General features: G+C 39.7%; 1 protein-coding gene across 42 annotated transcripts in view; it reads right to left on the bottom strand.

The window, feature by feature from the left end:
• MTERF1 (mitochondrial transcription termination factor 1) overlaps nucleotides 1-25,502 on the bottom strand; it is a 560,591-nt gene that overhangs the window by 183,946 nt on the left and 351,143 nt on the right. For 20 of the 42 annotated variants that reach the window (XR_013523953.1, XR_013523957.1, XR_013523958.1 and 17 more), the window contains one exon: nucleotides 7,683-7,746. The exons of 21 other annotated variants lie outside the window; for them this stretch is intronic. The gene's annotated coding sequence lies outside the window, so the exon portion shown is untranslated. Of the gene's footprint in view, nucleotides 1-1,137; nucleotides 1,226-7,682; nucleotides 7,747-25,502 lie in introns of those variants that run through there. One more of the 42 variants, XR_013523995.1, reaches the window with a different exon arrangement.

Raw genomic sequence — 25,502 nt, 5'->3', positions numbered from 1 at the left:
ACTGTCAGTCAGCTCCAAAACCACCTCTTTCAGGAAGTCTTCCCTTATTTCCCCAGCTACAATGGATTTCTGCCTTCTCTGCTTTTCTGTGAAACTTTGTGTTAAATGATGAGATTCTTCCTTGAGTTATTCAAATACCACTCATCTATGAGCATCCACTATATTCAAGGCATGCCATGTAAAGATATAGAAAACACAGCTCTGCCCTTAAGATGCTTAGAGTCTAGTAGGCAATAGTTTTATGGGCATTTGTTTTGGCCTGTGCCCAAAGTCTTCACATATCTTAGGTCTTCTAATAGATTGCAAGTTTCACAAGGACAGGATTTGTGTCCAGTTCTCTCTCTCATGAAGCAGTGCCTAGCACTGTGCTCAGTATGTATCAATAAAGGGTTCCATAATGTTTGAATGGAATCCCCAGATGTGGGGGTGAACTTTAAAACCGGATGGACAGATTAAAAAGTACCTGCTCCACGCTATGTCTTTCCCTACACCCATTTGTTTCTCTTTTTTGCCAGCCTCCAGCAAGCTTCTGCAGTGATGTTCAAAGCATTGAGCCCTTACTCTTTCACTCATTCAGTCCTCCTAACTTTACAACCTAACCTCACACTAAATCTGAAAGCCATTCTCTATTGCGTAGATGTTACTAAGCACAGTCATTCCATTTTCTCCTCTCTCCCCCTACCCTGCCAACTACCAGGACATATGGTCTGCTTTGCCTTTAAGTACATTTTCTTTAAGACTGTTATAGAAAACTTTTCTCATTGTAAATTCTCTGGGTGACCATTTTGCTTCTTCTCTTCTTAAGGTGTGATTTTTTTCCTTTGTTAATGTTATCTGACTAGTGAAATAGCACCCCCATTCATAAAGAATTTTATGTGCTGAAAATTCTATTTAATGCTTTAAATCTTGGGGAGTGGGTGGTATATCAAGCCAAGAGTTAGAATCATAGTAAGGAAGTCCAGTGTCTTAATTTGGGTTCCTCGAAGGCAGACTCTGAGAGAAGGAATAGAATGCCAGGATTTGGAAGTTGGTCCTAGGAGGCATAAGGAAGGAATGGGGAAGTGTCTTTATTAGTTCATTCTGCTGTAACAAAATACCACACACTGGGTAGCTTATAAACAACAGAAATTTATTTCTCACAGTTCTGAAGGCTAAAAGTCTGAGATCAGGGTGTCAGCATGGTCATGTTCTGATGCGGGAGCCCCTCCAGGTTGTAGACTGGTGACTTCTCACGTGGTTAAAAAAAAAAAAAAAGTGCAAGTGAACCCTCTGAGGTCCCTTTTTATAAGGACACTAATCTCTTTTATCAGGGCTCTGTCTTCATGACCTAATTGCTTTCCAAAGGCCCACCTCCTAATACCATCCCATTGGGGGTTAAAATTTCAACATATACATTTGAGGGGATACAAATATTCAGTTCATAACAGAAGGTGAAATAAGGAAGGGAAGGAAATCAACAAAGGTTGTGTGAATGCTGAGGACCCTATAGGATACTGTGCAAACACACCTCACAATTGACTCCTCTAGGGGCAAGGAGGCCAGAGGATTTATCCACCAACTCCACTCCACCATTCTGGTTGAGGACTGCTTATGGGCAATAATACCTCTGCCTTGTCCAGCATGCTCCTGAAGCCAGGAAAAGCCCCAGGCAGAGAGAGACAGGAGCTTGAGGTAAGAGTTCATGATATATACAGAAAGCTGAATACTGCAGCTTCAGGTAACCTCTGGAATGGCTGAAGGGATATGGCCAGGCACCAACAGCATCTGCTACCCTCACTGATATATAATGGAACCTAGCAGGACCCATTTTCTAGTGATGGAGAGAATATTGCCCCTGAGACTGTACATCCAGCTGAGGGTGAGAATGGGACTAAAATCCAGCCCATATTCTGTTTACCAAACTGTTCGCCCTGGCATTGGCCCATTATCCACTTGGAGAAAAGAAAGCTCTTTTGCGAATTCGCACAAGAGTAGCAAAGAGGTTAGCAGTGTCCTTGATTATACTACCCCAATATTACAACAGATGCCAAAAGTAGAAGTGTTACAGAATCTGATTTTACATACCACAGTTTTCTTTGATGTGGAAAAATAAGGCAATAAAGAGCCAGAATAATAAGGCAATGAAGAGCAGAAAAATAATAATCACCAGAAAAATAAGGCAATAAAGAGCAGCCAGAGTTTGCAGTAGATAATAATCCGTTTTGGGACAGGGAGGTGATTCTTAATGTAAATGTAGTTTTTGCCAGTCCATTCAAAGCAATTTTCCAAGATATTCTGCAGCAATAATGAGTGTGTGTTTTATGATGAGATTTTCTTCTATTTCCAGAGGAGAGCTCATCTTTTTGCCTAACAGAGAGGTGGCCCTGTCTAATCGTGCCTTTTGCCATCTTTGCTTATTGCTGGTATTATCACTGCCTAATTGCTTTGCTTGTCACTGGCTGTGCCTGACCGAGAAAGCATTTTTACTTGACAGGAATCTTCTGTTTCAAACCCAGTTCTGCATGAGTGAATCTCAGACTCCTCAGTGTTCCCCACTGGAAGGACTGACCTGGGTGTGATGTCTCTGGTTATTGCAGTTTGGAATTTCAATTGGTATTGAGGTTCCTGCTTCCCACATTTACAATGGACACGTTGACTTTGCTGAATGTGTTTCCTGCACTTGCCTGTGCTTCTGGGCAAGGGCTTTTAGTGTTCTTTTCTCTTCCACAAACTGTGGTTTGCATGTTTTCCATCTGACTATTTAATAGCAGGATGCCTTTCTCCACCTCATGAACAAATTGAAATTTCTGATCTTAGGTTATTTACCAAGTCTTTGAAATCCTATAACTTGTCCTGTAACTTGCAGCATGAAAGAGCTGTAGTCTTGCATAACTGTACTTCAGTCAAAAACCCTTTCCGTTCTAACAGCCACAAGACATTACGAAAACACCTTTAGAGTTTTTTCTTTCTTAACAATTGTTAACCTCATAAAAATCATAGAAAGTGAAGCCTGGACAAGGCCTTAAAGTTCATCCGAAAGTAGCGTCTCATGCCTGTAGCTTGTAGACTACAATATCTTGCCATGATGTGATGGAGCTAAATTATTTTAAGGAGGACCTCAAATACATCCACTTTCTCATCATGGCTTTCCTTGAAATGGGAGGAGGCATATGGATGGTGAAGAGCAGTGCTTCCTTGATGAATATCCTGGCATGTTTTTGAGATTTTATTTTGTTACTTTTTCCTAATTTATTTATTTATTTTATTAAGATAGGGTTTCACGATGATGGCCAGGCTGGTCTTGAACTCCTGACCTCAGGTGATGCACACACCTCAGCCTCCCAAAGTGCTAGGATTACAGGCGTGAGCCACCATGCCTGGCTCTTTTCCTAATTTTTAATAGCCATTTTCCTGGCCTTAACTCTAACCTTGGGTGCCCTGCAGATACAGTTGGTAAGAGATCGTAATTCGTGCAAAAACACACTTTGAACTCAACAAAATTTGGTCAGAACCTTATATACCAGCTGGATTTTCCTGTTTCCTATTGACAAGGAATGGTGACGACAGTTTCACATTCTGACAATAGATACAGGGCACTACTATGCGGGAAAATGAGTAGATCATCAAGGAGCTCTTCAGTCCCAGGTGCCTGCTTTTATATTTATTTAAGTTGAGGATTAAAATAGAAGGACAAGCCCATTTGGCTTCTGCAGATGAGAAACAATTTTGTTTGTTATTATAAAGTTTCTCTTGATAACATGTAACTTGTTACCACATTGCCATTTATGTTCCTAACTTGAAATTTAATCCTTCAACTTATATAATGACTTCTTGGATTTTAATGATTTAGTCACAGAGATTTTTATAATTGGAACCATTTGAAATAACTGAACAGTGGTTTGGGGAATCAGACAAACCTAGGTTTAAATCCCACTGACTAGCTCTGTGACCTCAATCAAGCTATTTCATTATCTAAACTTCAGTGTGCCCCCATCCGAAAGACTTGGGCTGATAATACCTCTTATAAGTGTTGAAAGGGATGAATAAGGTAGATAAATATACAAAAAAAAAAAAACTAATATAGTGTCTGGTACATGATGAATCTAGATCCTTCCAAACATTTCTCTCTCTCTCTTTCTCTTGACTTACTTATATAGCAAGAGCCCTAATATAACATTCAATATTTCAAGTTGAAAAAGCTTGTCCATGAAGGTTACTACTATTTTCCATATTTTCTCCAGGACAGAACTTTGGTCTCTTGTGAGTCAGATACTGAGGTTCATATTTTGAAGGGTTGTGAGTAGCCTATTTCTCTCAGCACCCCTCCCAGTGTTAGATTCTGTATTGGTACAAAGGGAGTTCAGCAGGATTTCAGGTTCTAATCCATCAAAGTAATCATTGCTTCCAAATCTGAACTACTCCTGCCCTCTATTGTGAGGACAATTAGAAATACAGGAACTTTCTAACTCGCCTCTCTGACATTTGTGGGTGTCAGTTCTTTTAGCTGATGCCTTGATTTCAGAGATGTCACCCTATCTTGTCTTGTATTATCTGATTCTTTCCCCACCCCTTTTACAGCTGTTCTCTGTCCTTCCACTTGGTGTAGAAACTGGCAAAACAGTTCATCATCAGCCTTTTTCCACCTTATTGATTGTGATTCAAGGCAAACACTCTTGGCCAGTATCTGGAGACACTGGAGGTGTTGGGGGATTTATTTTATTTTATTTTTCATGTAATAGTTTTGGAGTACTGCCAAAAACTGTTGAAGAGAAAATGCAAATGTTCGCCTTGGCAAATGCTAACATTTGTTGAGCATATCTAAGAATTAGTAAGTAAAATTTCCTTGTTAAATCCTCAGTGTTGTGTCTGGAGACACATGTTTGCCTTTTCCTTCTCTCCCCATGTGTGGAGACGCTCATGAGGCCTGGCCACTGTGGCATCCCCTGTGTGTCATGAGTGCTTTTGAGTCTGGATTCTCTTTGCTATCTGGCAAATGCTATGTGTGCCGTGGAACCTTTTGGTATTGCAGCCATGTGCTCTGTGGACCCCTTCTCAGAATCATCTTTTTTAACAAGAATAAAATACAGTATATAATATGATGCCAAGGGAAACCAATTACATGAAAATACAGTTATCAAAGTATTTTATTATAATTGCCTCTTCATTAATGCATAAAATAACAAGATTTTATAACAGGTCTAATAATTGCTATAATTCCAAAGTTATGAGGAATAGAAATAATAATTTGGAGACATCTGAAACAACAACAAAATGACATCAAAATATCTGTAATTTTTACTCATGACAAAGTCATAAGTATTACTAACAGGACTACAGTTTGTTTCCTACACTTGCGATAGAAAGAATGCTAAATTTCAGAGATTAGCAAAAATAAAGATGTCTCTCTTTTTTTTTTAATCCACCTTCATGGCACTCCCTGAATTCTGTCTCCATGTCTCTTAGAATGTTTATGGCCTGCAGCTTAAGAATCCTCAGACCTCAATTCTCAGCATGGGAACCAAACTCTCCAGTTAGAAATTCCCACCCTCTGACCTCTCTCATTGTCAAAGATGCAAGGATTCCAGAGTCGATTCTCTGCCAATGGCAAGAGGCAAAATCTGAACATTCAAAGCCAAAGCTGTACTTAAGAGAAGGGCCTTTGTCTTTGCTGACAATGGAAGGGATTCACTGAAAAGATCATTATGTACCTTTAATGTTTGGTTAATGTGCCTTTGAAGGTTCTGGAAAACACCACCAGAGGAATTCATCCCCCCACTGTACAGCAAATATTATTAGAAAAAAGGCAAATCAATGTATTTAGTCCACGAAGGTAAATACTTTGCCAGTCTATGTCTTGGCACCAGTGAAGTCCCTCATGCTAGATCATGGGGGGGGGGGAGAGAGAGAGAGAGAGAGAGAGAGAGAGAGAGAGAGAGAAACAGAGAGAGAGAGAGGACTTGGGATTTTCATGCAGGACACAGGCTGGCTGTTTCCAGCACTACCTTCTGCCTGTTTGTTGTCTGGTGTTTGTTTTTCTATCCCCATCCCTCCTCCTTCCTTCTCAGTCTGGCTCCGCTTCAGCTCTGAACTGGAGCCCCAAATGGCTGAGGCTGACTTCTCTGAAACCCTCCTGAAGCCACCCTAGGCTGTGCCAGGAGACAGCAGGAGTCACACCGCTGGGCATAGTCTCCACCACCTTCCTCCGTCTACTTTCCTCACACACCGAAGGTTCCCACCTCAGCTCCTGCCAAGCCCTGACAGCTCTGGAAAAGCAGAGGCTTCCTTTGACTCCCTTGCAGGTCTTCATGCTGTGCGCGGCTGCCAAGCCACAGGGCCAGCTCTAGGAATGTGTTTTTAATATTCATTGTTCACTCTGCCTGTTCCTGATGTGTGTACTGCAATTATTGTAATTCTTTGCACATGTGTTGTTATGAAATGGGTGCCTTTTAAGCTATGCCAGGTTATTTTTTTTCTTTCTGAAACCCAAATACATTATTTCTACCTATGTTTCAGTTAGTTTGCCACGCTTCTTTATTTTATTTCAAAGATCAGTCTGGGCGGCAAAGAAAGAGTAGAGTGTGCACAAAGCAAGGTTTGCTTGCTTTCCTCATGGTAGAACAGTTGCTTTTGATTTAGATTTGTGTGGTTTCCACCTCACTCTCTTGTTTTCTTCTTTCCATGCACACAACCAGGCTGACTTTCAAACATACACAGCCCACATATGCTGCTCCTGGAGTAGCCATGTGCACCCAGGAGAAAGTCACACATGCAGCGTACAAAACACAGACATGCACATATGCACATGCGGACCGCATTTGGGTGGGAGATTTCTTAATATTAATCTTGTATTCCTCTTAGTGGTGAGGAGGGAAGAGAAAGCTAGAAAAACTCCTTTCTTCTTTCTTTCTTCTAATTGAGTCTTTTCTGACACAATGTAGAAACTTCATTCACCAGGGCACAAAAAGCATTACATTTCTTCATTAATTCAGATTGAGGGTTTTTGTGTGTCTTTATTTTTTTATCAAAGAAAAATAACAGATGTTAATCTGGAAAGGCCAGATTTTAACATCCACTAACATATTTTAAGTTTCTTAGGACAAGAGAAAAACAGTAAATTAAGATTGACTACTGTTTCGCCTTTGAGAACTTAGTCTGGAGATTCATAGAAGCTAAATTAAGAATAAAACGGCAGAGTAGTCCACCTGGCACACATCACCAACTATTCCCATATAAAAATTCCTTTCTTTAGAGATTCTTAGGCCTCTGTCCATTTTTGCCAGCAAAGAAATCTAACATAGTCACACCCCTGCCTGCTAAGCATTTTACTTTCATTGTTAACCATATCCATTTGTCACCATGAAACATTATTATTTTAAGGTAGCAAGGAAGAAGGACTGCCTGTTGCATAATGGTGCTCTAGCTCTCATTGCCAAGAAGGAATCAAAGAAATGGATGGTGGTTAATGTGGGAAATCACTTCCAGAGAGAAAGAAACATGCAGAGAGAGACAGAGACAGAGACAGGGTGTGGTGGGAGGGAGGAAAGGATAAAGAGAAATAGAGAGACACAGAGAGGCAGGGAGAAAGATGCTGAGAAACAAAAAACAGAGAAGAGACCTGCACAGAAAAGCTAGAATTTCCATAAAATGCCTTATAAAAGGATAACGTGGCTGTTGCTAGGGAGCTGGGAGAAGGGCAGACATACCATCCACCTGATTTTCCATGTCCACCTGCATGTCTTTGTCTGCATCATCTCTCCAGTGAGGGGGCTGGAGAAAGAGGAAAAGAAATTTGGTGAAATGGCCTTCTTAGACACAGACTGCTCTATAGCACATTCTGTACAGAGTGGTTTTGAGGGGCTGTGTTGAGAGCATCTCTGAGGTCAAAGGGCACAGCCCCAGACCCCAAAGTTGCAAGGCCAAGGCTGTACCCATCAAGTTACAGGGAGCAACCCACTCTCCTATATGACAGCCCTTGGATGTGTGACCCAAGCCAGGTGGGTCCTGCCCTCCCCTGACTAAAGACTATCTTGATGACCTATTTGTGTAACCAGGGAGTTCGGTCTTATTGTTGCACAGGCCTGGAGTTGGGAAGAGGAATCTATGGCTGCCAGAAACCAGCAATGGCTCTGGATGAGATTGGTGAGAAGTGGGATGGAAGTCACTGCCACTCCAGGATTACCTGTGTGGCAGCCTGTATGAGTCGGGGTTCTCTAGAGAAACAAAACAGAGGAAAGAGGGAAAGCGAGAGAAAGAGATTTTAAGTAATTGACTAATACAGTTTAAGAGGCTGTCTAGCAGGGCAGGCTAGCACCTGGAAAATTCCAGCAGTAGTTGATGTTGCAGTCTTGAGTTCAAGAGCAGCTGAGAGGCAGAATTCCTTCCCCTTTCAGCAACCTGTCTTTTCTCTTAAGGCCTTTAACTGATTTGATAAGGACCACCCACACTATGGAAAGTGATCAGCTTTATCTAAAGTCTGCTGACTTTAATTTTAATCACCTCTAAGAAAATACCTTCACAGCAATATCTAGACTGGTATTAAACCAAACTGCTGGATACCACAGTCTACCTAACTTGACATAAAAAATTAACTACCACATAGCTCCATGACTGTGGATAGATAATGTTCGCCTGTTTACTGAGCTAAGATATCAAAGTTCCAAAGGACTGAGGTAGGCAGGTCTGTACACTGGAGCCAGTGTGACAGAAGCTGAAACCTTCACCTAGCCTAGCTGTTGCTTTGTTCTGTCACAAAACAATTCCTTCCAGAATTATGTCTTTGAAAGGAGGCTCCTCTAAGGAATTTATCTCCATCTTGAACTTGCTTTTCCTGTTTAGTCCAGACCCTCTTTTAAGTCTCAGCTAGATGATCAAACCACTACCACTGAAAACCTCATCCTATCACACTCCTGGGTCCATCCTTTGTCCACACTCCAGAAGAGTGCCTCATACCCAGGCCTGATGTTCACTGAGCTATCCTACACTCAGCTGTGGGCTCTGGGGATGTCAGCTCTACTCTGAGATGGGAAAGCAAATACAGGTATCCCAATTTGTGCTCTGTCTGACCAAAAGTGAGAGCTATGGCTGCTTACCACAGCACAGTAGTGTTGTCAGATTTAGAGAAAAATAAAAGCCCACCTAAACTTTAACTTTAGATAAACAACAGATAATTTTTATTATAAATATATTCCATACTTGGGAAATATTGCACTAAAAAATTGACTGTTGATCTGAAATTTATTCCATTAAATTTCAATTCCAGATCAACCACAAGTAATCTTTAGTATAAATATCTCTCATGAAATATTTGGGACATACTTACAAAAAAATATTTGTTAACCTGAAATTCAAATTTAACTGGGTATTTTATCTTTCATCTAGCAAGCCTCCAAGGTGACCCAAATTATAAGGACACCCCTCCAAGGTGACCCAAATTATAAGCACATGCAATATTTTTGTCTCAGAGATAACATAGCCCGATTTTCTGTCTAGTAAAAGACATTTTTCCATAGGCAAGGATTTGGGTCTTGCTCCCTCTATAACAAAAGCTTCTCACCACCTCCCCTCTCAACACTAGCTGCGCTGGAGGGATGGAGCCACTCCAGCTTTATCTCTTCTCCTAATTGGGGAAGGGTGGGAGGAGTACCCAATTCATCCTGCTCAGATGGTTGGATGTTCAGAGAAAGGGTCATTGACATCCCCAGTCATTCCGGCTCAAGACTCCAGAGTCATCCTCAATTCTCTCTTTCCTTTGGTCTACTCTTACAGTGCTTTATTCACAATATCTTTTGTGTCTTCTCTCTTTCATCACAGCTATGCTTCTAATCCAGATTCATTATTTTTCACTTAGGTGACAACATTAACTTATGAATTTTTTCTTCCTGCCTGTAGCGTCTCTCTTCCATAGTCCATCTACCACACTCACTGTCCTGAAGTTCGGAACCATCATAACATCCAAACACTCCCAGCACTCAGAGGCACTTTGTCTCCAGAATGCCTGTCAAATGAAGTCATATATTTTGGCCTACATCAAGTCCAAATAGGAAGGGCATATACCATCACCTTAAACAACTGACTTTAAACAGGGGTCACAAACTTTTTCTCTAAAGAGCCAGAGAGTAAATTTTTTTATACTTTGAGAGCCATACAGCTTCTGTCACAATTACTCAACTCTGTTGTGTGAAAGCAGTTATAGACAATACGTCAGTAAATGGGCACGGCTGTGTTCCAATACAATTTTATTTATCAAAACAAGTGGAGAGGACAGTTGGCCCACTGTAGTTTACAATTCCCCTCTCTAGCTGCCAAATCAAACCTGTTCTCCAAGTCCCAGCTCAAGGACTTCTTTTTCTGTAAAGCTCCATCTGATTCACCCAGTTTGAAGTGACTCCTTCCTCACTCCATGCACTTTATGCCTCTTTTATGGCAATGCATGTATTCTGCCTTGTACAGAGTCCTGGCCTCCTCTCTATGTTGACGTATTTGGCATTCCTTGCAGAGGCTGCCACAATCTTTTACTTAAGGTAGATATTTAATAAGAAAGTATGAATTGATAGGTAGGAAGAATGATTGAAAGTCACTGGAGAGTAGGTCCACAGAAAGGGCAGAGGCTTGATCAACTACAGCTTCCTACATCTCCTCCAGGAAAAGTATAAGTTCCCTTGAAAGCCGTACAGCAACACGCAATGCCTTTTAGAGGAGTCCAAATTCCAGGCCAGTCAGCCATCATTTAAAACACACAGAAGCCTGCCCATCAAAAATAAATTAGCTAAACATTCAATTCCCCAACCAGGAAGGTGGGTATAGCAAATGAATTGGGGCTGAAACCATTTTCCTTTTTGAAACGCGCCCAAGTTTTAAAATAAATAGCTTCATCTGATCTGAACTGCCAACACATTCCTCCAAATCCATCCCTTGAGAGAACCTTGTTAGCTACTTCAGCTCAAAATCCACATGACTCCAAAACATCTGAGCTTCTCATAGCAAGGCTGGAAACAGCCAGGCCCTGTGTGCCTCAGAGAAAGGTTTTCAGAGCTGGGAAGAATGAACTGAGGGACAGAGCAATAACACGAACATTTATCCAGCAAAATAACTAGGAAAGTCTAAAAAAGGGATTTTAAGTTAGTTATTATTGAAAATTGCAAGCAAACTTATTTCTGTAGTTCTTTAGCATTGTTTTCTTTTTTCTTTCTTTTTTTTTGGTCTTAGGGATGGTTTGATTACATTACTACATGATTGATTTTTGTCTCTCTAATCATTTTAAGTGCATATCATGTCTCCCTTATTAATCTATAGGCTTCTCAAGAGAAGGATACACACTTTCTGTTTCTTGCATACCTCCTGATGTTACTACAATTCCAGGGCCACAGTAAATAGTAAACACACAATAAATATGTGAATAAATGGGGTATATTAACCTGCTAGAGTCCTTGGTGGGGAAATTAAGTTACTTAAATTTTAAAAGAAGACTTCTCCTCTATTAAAATTGTGATTCCACCTCCTATTCACCACCAACTAGTACCTCTAAATACTTTGCAATTTCCATAGCAATGAAGGGAAAAAACAAAATTTTGCTGGTTGCAGCTAAATTTTATAAGGAAGTTCTTTTGATAGGGAGGTACACACCAACACTCTCAAATAGATGGATAACAAAACTTTTGTCTACCTAAAGCTCCAAATAAAAGAACAAAATGGTGCCACCCAGGGCCACAGAGGGACTGCACCTGAGGACAGAGTAACAAGCTTGAGCTGTAGCAGGCAGTTTGTGCTTGGCAAGCTGGGTGGGGTTAGCTAGGTTTCCTGAGTTTCCTGTGAACTGGCTTATTTGAATAATTTCTCTGGCTCATAGAAGCTGTTCTTAGTTGTCTAGCACCTGGTCCTGAGGCAATTAGAGATGGTGCAGAGTTCCAGAGTGTGAGAGCCTGATAAGGGAAGTCCTTGGGGGTATGGACTTAATCAGCGGCACAAAGAAAGAAACTGACCAGCCTCCAGCCAGTGTCTCAAAGCTAAGTGAAGACAGCATTCCTTTTTAAAAAACTATATTTTAAACTATAACAGCAGTCACTGACAAAACTCTCAGCTAGTAGAGTGTTTCATAAAAACAGGTTCCTGCCTAGATTGTTCTCATTGTCACTCTATCTCAATGCTAGTATATTGAAAGCATTCCCCACATTTTCTTAAGTAAATTCAATCAATCCATACTTTCAACCCTACAGCAGGGCAGAAAGGTGGCCCTGTTGGGCTAAACTACTGGCCCAGACCAGGGCAGAAACTACAGGCCTGGGTTCTGTAACACTTTGAGTAGATATTGAGGGCTCCACCACAGCAGGGAAAAACAGTGTAGTAAATCTCCTACCCAGAAAAAAAAAATGTAAGTCAGGTCAATATTGGTCTGTCAAGAAACCATAATCTGGAATGTTTTCATAATCTGGAATGTTTCCATTTTATTGAAACTTCCATAATCTGGAATGTTTTCATTTTATTGAAACGACAGATATCATACTGATCGAATCTGAGAGCAAAGTAACAATTTGGGGGTAAGAGAAATGGGAGTGAGAAAACCAGAAACTGGCCAAATGCCGGCTACATTGCAATGGTTCTACTTCTACTATAGAGTAGAAGACAATGAAGCTTCAAAAATCAAGGGGAAACAAAACATGAGACCGGATAACAGAAGCTCAAGAGTTTTGGGAAGAGTGAGAATCACTAATTTTAAAAGATCATGTGGCACTAAGAGCATTTGGAGGGATTGCCATAGCCTGTTAGCAGAAAATAATGGAAAGGAAATAGATCTAGATTAGTATAGATAAAATAAATAGGAATAATGTCTTGGACTATAGGAAGTAAGTTATTAGTCCAATTAATGCAAGAAAACAGACTTAAAGAAATAATATTACAACTGGTATAATGTTTCTATGGGAAGAACCACAAGACGGGAGTTTCATGATAAATAGCTTTAGAAAACTCCAGGTTAAGCAATTCTAAATGATTTATTCATCAGAGGATCAATCAGATTCTTTACTATGTTAACGTATGTTGGGAACCACCAAGAGGAAGGTGTGATATGTAGGTCTTGGCCAGAGAACTCTTCTTTCTTGGAGCAGCTTATAGAATTCATTTTTCATGGCATACTCTTTAATAAAGCCTATGATAACATATTTTTTCTCTACCCCTGTTATTTTTATAGTAACAAAAGTTATTTTATTCTGTCAGAGAATCTAGACAACTATGTTCCAAAATATATAACACCTAAATCTTAAGAAATAACTAGAAAATTCTTATATATAGTATAGGCATCTATGTCTTTTGGAAAATGCATCTATTTGATCTCTCTTTGACATTCTTAGGGCAGACCAAATATATATGATGGCATCAACTGTACTCAGTGCTGAAAATATAAACTCAAAAATAAAAATAAAACAGATTTGAAGCAGCCTGTGATAAATGTTGAGAAAATAATACTCCAAACTTAATGTTGACCCCTGTTCTATCCCACTGTCATCATTTACTTAATTAAAAGACTAAAAAATAATTAAAGCCTGGAACCAAAGCAGCAAGTTAAGGATAACATTAACTAGAATTTCAATTATTGCAAGTCTTTGCAAAATTTGGCAGTGACTTTCATTGAATGAACATCTGATTATGACATCAAATAATATCAAATATCAGCATTTAGTTACTTAGCTTGATATTTCAACCAGAAGTAAAATCTGCAGTCAACATTCCAGGAACAGAAAACTGTGATAGGCAGATCTTCACCTAGTGATTCAGTCAGCAATTCTGGGAAAAGTAATCGGTCTCTCTCTTTTTGTGTGTGTGGGGTTTTTTTGCTGTAAACCTTCTTGCAGGATCTTGTGACTCTGGTGCCCTAATGCAGAAGTTATTCATTAATATTTTGAATGATGTAAGGTCATTTTGTAGGAACTTCAAGAAACTACTGACATTACTTTTTGATTATCTAGACTTCTTTAAATATCTATTGAGTCATAAATACATAGCCATGAAAGCTGCTCTGAGATCACTGATGTTAAAGAAAAACAGCCTAGAAGCTGGTGACTTTCAGTAACAGTTCCAATGATGACTTATTTTATTGAAATATTTATTGAGTACATACCATGTGTAAGCTCTTTAGTACCCTGGCCTGCTTAGCTCTATCTTTATGCATAAATGACCAAGATGGCCTAGTCAACCAGGCAGTCTTCAAACTACTTTTAATGGCAACAGGAATACACTAAAGGTCACATAGTCACAAATATCAAGCAGACATCCTTGGCTCATGTATTTCCATTGGCTAAAACAAACTCAAATCTAGGAAACTGCACCACTGGAAAACTTAGGTGCACTTGTATACCAGGTAGCAAAATTGTGAATAACATTTCCAAAAGAGCAAAGAAAGAAAAGCTTCTTTATTGTTCTACAACTGCAGTGACCAAAACTGGGGCCATGCTAGCTTATACCTATTGTCCCAGACTTTTAAATGTTAATGATCCAATTGATCTAGCATTTGTCCCAGATTTTTTAAATTAATAATAATTCCTAATAGCTGCCTTCGTAGAGCTGTACCTTGTGTATTCAGCTTCTGACATGATCTTACATAATGGAAGATGAATGTGTAATGAACAGATTCTTTTACTTTAACACGTGATTGAATTTAAAAGATGACCAGCAATAACCCATGTCTCTTTCTCTTGTTTTATCCAGACTCACCATAACAAGCACTTCTTTTTCTTTTTTTTCCCATAGGTTATTGGGGTACAGGTGTATTTGGTTACATAAGTTCTTTACCGGTGATTGGTGAGGTTTTGGTGCACCCATCACCCAAGCAGGGTGCACTGCACTCTATAGTGTTTTATCCCTCGCCCCTCTCCCACCCTTCTCCCGAAGTCCCCAAAGTCCATTGTATCATTCATATGCCTTTGTGTACTCATAGCTTAGCTCCCAAATATCAGTGAGAACATACAATGTTTGGTTTTCCATCCTTGATTTACTTTTATTTAGAATAAGAGTCTCCAATCTCATCCAGGTCACTGCAAATGCTGTTAATTCACTCTTTTTTTATGGCTGAGTAGCATTCTATTATGAGATAGAATGGTCTATATATATTTTCTATATATATATATTTTCTATTATATATATATTTCCATAGAAAATATATATAATAGAAAATATATATAGAGAGAATTTCTATATATATAGAAAAAATATACTGTAATCCCAGCACTTTGGGAGGCTGAGGCGGGTGGATCACGAAGTCAAGAGATCAAGACCATCCTGGTCAACATGGTGAAACCCCGCCTCTACTAAAAATACAAAAAATTAGCTGGTCACAGTGGCACACGCCTGTAATCCCAGCTACTCAGGAGGCTGAGGCAGGAGAATTGACTGAACCCAGGAGGCGGAGGTTGTGGTGAGCCGAGATCGCGCCATTGCACTCCAGCCTGGGTAACAAGAGCAAAACTCCGTCTCAAAAAAAAAAAGAAAAAATATATATAGAAATTCTATATATAGACTATATATAGAATTTCTATATATGTATTTTCTCTATATATGGAATTTCTATACATATAATACATATATTTTCTATATATAGAGAGAAATTCTATATATATTTTTCTATATATATATAGAAAATATATGTAGACCATTCTATTTATCTGATAGATATTCTATTTTTATACCTATAGTCTGCATATATTTTCTATAGTATGATAGAGTAGCATTCTATCATCCTATCTATCATGAGATAGATAGAATGCTACTCTATCATAGATACATACAATAGAAAATATATGTAGACCGTATCCATTTGTTGATTGATGGGCATTTGGGTTGGTTCCATGATTTTGCAATTGCAAATTGTGCTGCTATAAATATGTGTGTGAAAGTATCTTTTTCATATAATGACTTCTTTTCCTCCAGGTAGATACCCAGTAGTGGGATTGCTGGATCAGATGGTAGTTCAACTTTCAGTTCTTTAAGGAATCTCCACACTGTTTTCTATAATAGCTGTACTAGTTTGCATTCCCACCAACAGTGTAGAAGTTTTCCCTGATCACTACATGCATGCCAACATCTACTGCTTTTTGATTTTTTTATTGTGGCCATTTTTGCAGGAGCAAGGTGGTATCGCATGGTGGTTTTGATTTGCATTTCCCTGATCATTAGTGATGTTGAGCATTTTTTCATATGTGTGTTGGCCATTTGTGTATCTTCTTTTAGAGTTGTCTATTCATGTCCACGCCCCACTTTTTGATGGAATTGTTTGTTTTTTCCTTACTGATTTGTTTAAGTTCGTTATAGATTCTGGATATTAGTTCTTTGTCAGATGTATAGACCGTGAAGATTTTCTCCCACTCTGTGGGTTGTCTGTTTACTCTGCTGACTGTTCCTTTTGCCATGCAAAAGCTCTTTAGTAATTAAGTCCCAACTATTTATCTTTTTTTTTTTTTACTGCATTTGCTTTTGGGTTCTTGGCCATGAAATCCTTGCCTAAGCCAATGTCTTGCAGGGTTTTTTCCAATGTTATCTTCTAGAATTTTTACAATTTTAGGTATTAGATTTAAGTCCTTAATTCATCTTGAGTATAGTTTTGTGTAAGAAAAGAGATGAGGATCCAGTTTCACTCTCTTATATGTGGTTAGCCAATTATCCTAGCACCATTTGTTGAAAAGGGTATCTTTCCCCACTTCATGTTTTCATTTGCTTTGTAGAAGATCAGTTGGCGATAAGTATTGTTTATTTCTGGGTTCTCTATTCTGTCTCATTGGTCTATGTGCCTATTTTTATACCAGTATCATGCTGTTTTGGTGACTATGGCCTTATAGCATAGTTTTGAAATCAGGTGGGGTGATGCCTCCAGACATGTACTTTTTGCTTAGTCTTGCTTTGGCTGTGCGGGCTCTTTTTTAGTTGCATATAAATTTTACAATTTTTTTTCTAATTCTGTGAAGAATGATGGTGGTATTTTGATGGGGATTGTGTTGAATTTGTAGATTGCTTTTGGCATTATGGGCATTTTCACAATATTGATGCTACTCATGCATGAGCATAGGATGCATTTACATTTGTTTGTGTCATCTATAATTTCTTTCAGCAGTGTTTTGTTGATTTCCTTGTAGAGGTATTTCACCTCCTTGGTTAGGTATTGTTTTACATTATTTTATTTGTTTACAGATATTTTAAAAGGGATTGATTGAGATCTTGATTTGATTCTCTGTTTGGTTGCTGTTGGTGTAGAAAAGAGCTATTGATGTGTATGCATGAATCTTGTATCCAGAAACTTTGCTGAATTCTTATATCAGTTCTAAGAGCTTTCCAGGGGAGTCTTTAGGGTTTTTGAGGTAAACGATCATATCATCAGCAAACAGTGACAGTTTGACTTCCTCTTTATTGATCTGAATGCCCTTTATTTCTTTCTCTTGTCTGATTGTTCTGATTAGGACTTCCAGTACCATGTTGAAGAGGAGTGGTGAGAATGGGCATCATTGTCTTGTTCTAGTTCTCAGAGGGAATGCTTTCAACTTTTCCCCATTCGGTATTATATTGGCAGTGGGTCTGTCATAGATAGCTTTTATTACATTCAGGTATGTCCCTTGTACGCCGATTTTGCTGAGAGTTTTAATCATAAAGCAATGCTGGATTTTGTCAGATGCTTTTTCTGCATCTGTTGAGATGATCGTGTGGGTTTTGTTTCTAATTCTGTTTACGTAGTGTGTCACATTTATTGACTTGCCTATGTTAAACCATCCCTGCATTCCTAAGCACTTCTCTTTCAAAGACAGCATGCATCGCACTTTCTGATAAATGCAACGCAGTCAGACAAGAGAGAACTCATGAAGCTAACTTACCACAATTTGAGTGGTGTTGGAAGGACTCAATACCATAGCCTCTGCTGGCCATTGTTGGGCCAGCCAATTGTGCTGTAGCCTATGCCACATCCTTCAAAATTCATGAAACCACTAAGCCATCAGGTGGCAGAGTCAGTAGAAATGTGGGACTTCATCTGTTAGTTGGGAAACATAAGTGAGAACTGGAGGCTGAGCTGTCTTGCCATAGAGTTTAGAGAAAGTGGCCTTAATATCCCCATTACATGTTGTGATTTATTGTATGGTTTATATATGCATATCTACAACTATTAAGTTATGCTGTTTTGTTTTGCAAAAAAACTCTTTCAGCAGCAATGAGCTCAAAAAAGTAAAAGCACATATTTAGTGAAAAACTAAGGTCAAAATTTTGATTTCACAATAAAGTTGATGAATGTGAAACTTACAAAGAATATCTATCAACATAGTTTAGTATCAACTATGAAGATTGAGTGACACACTGACCATATGAAAATGAGAAGACACACATCTTCTGAAAAAGCACCAGCATCTATTGAAAAGTTAGAAGTTACTTTAAGACTGTATCCAATAACTAGATAGTTGAACATGTATTCTTACAGAAAGATATGTTTAACTCACTCAGTGGAGCACAGCTTCCCATTTACTTCAAGTGGTTTTTCTTCTGCATTACTGTCATTTACTTTGAATTCCAAGTTTCCTTTTGGATTTATAAAAAGCAAAGTGATTACCGTTCATGTGTTGGCTTTTTAGCAGAAGAACTGCACAAACAGTTAAGTAAGGCCAGTTTTTACCAGTGCCCCAGATACTTCAAAGAGAAAATCAGTTGCAATAAAGGTTTGTTTGTATTTATTAAATTCATGAAATCAAAATACATCTTTTGAATATTCATTCTGTTAAAATGAAATATTTGACATTGCTGTGAATGCTATTAGAGGCTCATGTAAAAAATTCAACATTAAAGATAAAAAATTGTTTGTTGTATGGTATATAAACACAAATTTTAGCAGAGTGCAGTGTTGTAATAAAAATTGAATATTCTTACTAAATTGAGAAACCTTTGGAGCATAAAGGTATTTGAAATTGGCCACAGCACATATATAATTAATAATTACATCTTTAAAAGCTGCTATTTTCCACTGATCAAAATAGAAATTGTACTTGTTAAAAAGTATGTAAATATTATACACATATGAGCTCATGCACATGCAAAATTAGAGTAACCAAACTACAAACTTTTCATGGGAAATATGGTACACAACTTCACAATGAAATACACACTTTCTTTGCTGCCCACCATCCAGGTCTGCCCCTAATGTTTGCAGAACCCATCACAAGAATATAAAAGAAACCCCACATATTATAAGCCAAGGGATTTGTAAGTTATAAATCAAGCCAGCAAACTGTTAAATAAAATATATTTGATTCTACCATAACAAATATACCTTCCTAATGGCCTGAAAAGCCAAGTTAAAATTTAGACTTCTGAGTCCTTCGAATTCCTGTGTGGAACATGGCAGTGTGGAGAAACACCCCTTCCAGCCCCTCCCTAGCTCATTCTCCCTCCGGCTTCATCTGGCACAGCAGGACGCCTCCTCCAAACATAAGGATATCCCAGACAAGCCCATATGTCCAATCTCTCTCAAGATGACTGCTCTCTCCACCCCCAAACAACTGTTTCTTGGCCTACTCTTAGACCAAAGGGTGGTCATGCTAGTAGTGAGGCCTACCCTTGGAAGACAGAACCCAGGAAAGATACCTGCTTATACCTGGAGTGGGTCAGGGCCATCTGGACAAGGAATTCTGGGGTTTGGGCCACCTGAGCACTTGTCTGGGTAGGCACGTCTCCTTGCCTGCTCAGATTCAAGTTGAACTAGAAAGAAGCCAAAGCAGAGCCCTCTAAAGTACAGGGCCTTGGGCAGCAGTCTCTCTTGCTCAGATTAATACCTAAAGGTGGCAATGACAGGATCAATTGGATTTTAGAAATGTTTGAGTTTTTAAAGAACCATTTTAAAAATCAACATAAGTGCTTAAAAATAGTGTACATACACACACAATTACCGCATTCCTGATGCTTTGAAAATGGAAGAAGAAACATTATTAAGCCAGAAAATGAGAATAGTGTGAACCTTCAGAGACTCCACAGTAGGGCCAGCTTCATGGGTATGTGATCTGTGCAGTCACACAGGGTCCCCAGGCTCAGAAGGGCCCCACATTTGGTTTCATGCTTGCCTGTCTCCTTGACACTTTTAAAATAATTTGAACAAGAAACTCCACGTTTTCATTTTGCACTGGCCTCTGCAAATTATGCAGCCAATCCTGTTCTTAAGGGCTTTCACTGGGCAAGAGGATTTCCCATGAAACTTGCAGCCTGCTTCCCTTTGAGAAAAAGTCAATAGAGCCAGCATCTCACCCTCGATTATTTAATTTTCGCCTTAAGCCCGGACAAAAACATAAGGGCAGAGGAGAAAATGATTTTTAAAGGGCACTAGAGTATTTGAAAACCTTGACAAAGGTTCCATTAGACAGTTCGAGTTGGTTCTTGTCATTTTGCAATTGCCTCACCCATTTCGTGCCTAATCCCTGATTAAATGCCACAATTTCCAACCCTATGTCTTCTTGCCATTTCTTCTGCCCTTAACCCTATCTCTTTCGATTGTGGAGGTTTGCTTTTTTCTTTGTGAATTATTTCTAATTCCCCTCTACTTTTTAGATTAAAGTTTAAGGGTAGTATCATTATGAAAGCATAATTACAGGCAGAGATAAGAAGCTCTCCAGCACATCGTTATTAATCCAAGGCAAGTCCATTTTGAAAGAAAGAGAAAGGAGATTTGTAAAGGGCAAGGGCTAGCCTTGCAGATCCTCACAGCAGGGACAGAGCCTGATGCTCTGCAGAGGTGTCTGCAAGGAAACCCAGCAAAACTGCCCTCAGTGTAAAATCTCCCAATGACTAAGTTTCCCTTAGCCGCCTCCTCCCACTAGACCCAGCTCTCTGGCCCATGAACTCAAGTTTTGAGTTTCTTAATTCACTGTTGTCTTAGTCTGTTCGGGCTGCTAAAACAAAATATTATTGACTGGGTAGCTTATGTTCACAAGGTACCAGGCTACCTCTTTCAGGTAAACATGAAGGTCCAGGCTAATGGACTCGAAACCTGGAAACCTGGGAAGAAGCTGGCCTTCCCTCTCACCACCTCAAACAGAGTTCGTATCTATTTTCTCTCTGTTGAATTATTTTAAAAGAACCACAGTGATTTGGGGTTCAAAATAGAGGTGCAATAAAAGCTGAAATGGGGATGGCTCAGAAACAAGGCTAGGCTTTCTGGACTATGGGGCAATCCCACCCTCCATAATTCACTCTAAAGCTCCCTCTGAAGCTCATTCTTCCGAGGAAGTCAACCACAGGACAGAGGACACAGAAATAATGAAAATGTTCTGCAGTGCTCTGAAAATGCCTCGGTCATCCTCCTTCTTGGACTTCTGTAAGTTTGTTCACAGCTTATTCAGTAATTTTCTGAGATATGATTCTCCAGTTCTGCTACTGGGCTTTTATGTGGAAGCGATATTATAAAAATTAATAACAGATAAGTTATAGGCACAGACCCAACAGAACAGGCCCTCTCTTTGGAGCTGGGAGGAAGGGAGTGGGTGGACAAGACATACACCAAAGACATGAGGTAGCTGCCATTTACCAATACGAAAGACTTTAATATTTTAACGGTAGAACCTATCGTAGTAGTGCTGACCAGCTGAATATTAGCTGTATTAATCTTTGGCTCAGATAAATATGGAATCAAACATATGTGGATTGGAATCCTAAATCTTTCATCACCAGATATAGTAGTAGCCTTATATAAGTTATTTAACTTCTAAACCCTCAGCTTCCTCATCTGTAAAACTGCAATAACTTACCTGAGTTCTTTTGTAACATTTACATGAGATAACATATGTAAAGCACCTTCACCACCCCCCATCTTCTTCTCCACTAAAAATTCTGCCCATAAAGAATTCAAGAGCCTATTCCTGGAGAGTGTGGATTTGGAAAAAGACAATGGGTATGATTACAGTGTAACTGAGAAGGCCGTGTGTGCCTGGCCCCGTGCTGATGCTGTAGGCCTCTTAGCCAAGGAATTCTACAGTAACCCTATAGTGTAGGAATTTCCATTTCATTAATGTCCTTTTTTTGTGGCAAATAATAACAATAGCTAATATTTATTAAGAGCTAACCAAAACCCTATACGGAGTTGTATTAGTCAATGATCTTCAGAGTAACAGAACTCATAGGATATATATAGAAAAAGATCTGTTAGGAGGTATTGGCTCATGTGATTATGGAGGCTGAGAATCTCATGAACCAGGAAAGCTGTTGAGATGGTTTAAAGGCCCAAGAGCTGGAGAGCAATAGTGCATATCCCTATCTGAGTCTGAAGGCCTAAGAACCAGGAGCACCGAGGGCAGGAGAAGATCTATGTCCCAGTTCAAGCAATCAGGCAGAGAGAAAGCAAATCTAATCCTCCTCCCTCTTTTTGTTCTTTTCAGGCCCTTGACTGATTGAATGATGTCCACCTTCACTGGGGTAAGCTATGAGCTTTACTCAGTCCACCAACTCAAAGGCTAATAAATATCCTCAGAGACATATCCAGAAACAAGGTTTAATCAAATAGCTGGGCATTCTGTGGCCCAGTTAGATTAACACATGAAATTAACCATCACAGGAATTTTTGTGCTGACTCAATTTACAGATCAAGAAACTGCTTCAGAAAGAGTAAACAGTGATATATAGTGTACAAGCTGTGAATATTGCCATTGGAATCAGAGACCATGGCTTAAATCCCAGCTGTGGAGAGGTTACCAAACCTCTCTAGGCCTCAGTTTCCTCATGCATAAATCAGAATTAAAAGGATATTGAACTACAGTGGGCCCTCTGCATCTATAGGTTCTGCATTCATGTATTCAACCAATCACAGGTTGAAAATATTCCTACAAAGTAATTTCAGAAAGTTGCACCTGTAGTTTACATTGTATTAGGTGTTATAAGTAATCTAGAGACTATTTAAAGTATATGGGAAGATATGCATAGGCTATATGTAAATACTATACCATTTTATATAAGGAACTTGAGCATCCATGGATTTGGGTATCTGCAGGGGTCCTGGAACCAGTTCCCTATGGACACCGAGGGTCCTGGCAGGAAGCAGATGGCACACTTGAACAGAGAAATTGAGAATGAGGTTAATTTACAGAGCTATGGGCAGATTAAGAGAAAACTATGTAGAATGGTAAAATACATGGAGGCAGGGATGAGAGGGGAAGGACTAGCAGCAGTGGAGATCCCCTCCCATCCTAGGCTTGAAGAGCAAAGGAAGAGAGTAACCACAGGAACTCAGTAAGTTCTGAGACTGTGGCTGCTGCTGTAGGACAGGCCACTGAGCCAGAGCTCCAGCCTCAGGTAAAGAAACATAGCCACTGCCATCCTGCAGCCTGATCAGGAGAGAGCCAAGAGAATCAACACCCTAACCTCCCTCTCCTCCTGACTTCTGACTTCCTGCCAGTAACTCTCATTGGCCTAACCCAGCTGGAAGCAGAGAGCAATGAAGCAGATGAAGCAAATTGATGCACATTTTAACAGTGACAGATGGGGTGGAAGGAATTAGAGAATAGATCTGGAGGGGCAAACAATACACAGCATCAGTCGTGGGTGTTGTATTAGTCAGGTTCTCCAGAGAAACAGAACCACCTACTGAAATGTATATATATATACATAGAGAGAGAGATAGAGAGACTTACTTTAAGAAATTGTCATGTGATCTTGAGGCTGTCAAGTTTAAAACTTGCAGGTTAGGCTGGGCGAACAGGGTGGGAATTTAGGCAAGAGTTGATTTTGCAGTCTTGAGTCCAAATTCCAGAGTAGCAGGTTGGAAACTCAGGCAGGGGTTTTACACTACAATCTTGAGGAGAATTCCTTCTTCTTCAGAAAATTTCAGTCTTTGCTTTTAGGGCCTTCAACTGATTGGAAGAGGCCCATGCACATTATGGAGGGTAATATGCTTTATTCAGGGTCTACTGATTTAGAAGTTAATTTCATCTTAAAAAAATACTTTGTTAGCTGGGCATGGTGATGCATACCTATAGTCCCAGCTACTCAGGAGCCTGAGGTGGGAGGAGAGCTTGTACCCTGGAGGTCAAGGCCACAGTGAGCTGTGATTGAGCCACTGCACTTTAGCCCGACTGACAGAGCAAGACCCCATCTAAAATAAGAATACTTTCATAACAACCTCTAGACTGCTGCTTAACCAAATAACTGGGCACCATAGCTTAACCAAATTGACACACAATATAAACCACCACAGGTGTTTACTTCATATATCTGCATTGGTATCTACTCTATAGTTTGTGTGAAGGTAAAATAATATAACACAACCCTGTAACAATAAATATTCAGTAAAATGTGAACTGTTATCATTAACGATTATACTTAACTCTTGACTGGCCTCCTTCCATCTCCTATTACTTTATAACAAGGATTTATTTAACTTTGAAGGACCTCTCTTTTCTTGTTTACATCTGAAATAGGCCATGTGAGCTTGCTTTTACTTCCTAAATACCATAGCAACCTAAGAATTTGTTGCTCATCACTTCCAAAAGGAGTGCAGGGAGGAAGTCAGTGCTAGGCTGTTAGATCCCTATACCCAAGACTAGAGAGATGTGGCCCACTCTTCTCAAGTTTCTGGGGCATCACTTCTCAAATGAGTGTTAAGGGAAATGGTTTCAGGATGTTCACAGGTGGGTGGGAAAAAATATCTGCACACATGTAGTTGTTTATGCAAGCACTAAGCAGAATTAAACAGGTATCTTATTTACTGGGGAGACCTCCCAGGAGCTTTATTGCACTGATACGGCCTTTAAGTAGATGGGCTGAGTTTATGCATTTGCTGATCCTTTTGCTCTTCAAGAATGCATAAATGTCTTGGGAAACTAGGATAGCAGGGAACAAGGTTTGGAAATGTAGACCCAGGGCCACCCTGACAGTTGTTCTAAAGATACTGTTGGCCTGCTCTCTGCTTTCCTGCCCTGCTCTTCTAGTGAGGGGGAATCCTAAAGGAATGAGGATAAGCCAGTTTTGGGGAGACCCGTCTAGGACCAGCTACATAATTTGAAGGACCCTGTGCAAAATGAAAAAAAAATGTAGCCCCTCTCTTTTTTCTATCAGATGCCTGCTGTCCTGGAAAGTCTTCTGGATCTACACAGTTATATCCTCTGCAGCATCCCCATTAGGATTCAAGATCTTCAAATCCTGACCCCTGCCCTTTAGCCCTTTCCTGCTCTAGCAGGCACACAGAAACTGAAAAGCAAAGGGAAGAGTGGCACTTTTTGAGGCTCAGGGAGACTCTGTAGGCTAGGCAGCACTTTGTCTGCTCATGGATAGCTATGGCTATCCTGGCACTCTCACCCTGCCCATGTGCCAAGATAAGCAAAAGCAAGACTGCCGACCCCCGGAGTTATAGGTGGGCTAACAAGACCCAGGTCCTCTCTCTCTTACAGGAAACTTTAATATGATTAGTGCCCTGTCCCTGGGCAGTACAAGTTTCTTCTACTTTCGCATCTTCAACTTTTATCGTGTCTTTACACCCTACCCTCCCAGGCTCACCCTGATCTGCTGTTAAAGAATATCACTCTATCTAAACATCT

This window comes from Callithrix jacchus, chromosome 11 (genome assembly GCF_049354715.1).
Source record: "Callithrix jacchus isolate 240 chromosome 11, calJac240_pri, whole genome shotgun sequence".
In the NCBI taxonomy this organism is placed as follows: Eukaryota; Metazoa; Chordata; class Mammalia; order Primates; family Cebidae; genus Callithrix; species Callithrix jacchus.
This window is presented reverse-complemented; position numbering and strand designations above follow the sequence as displayed.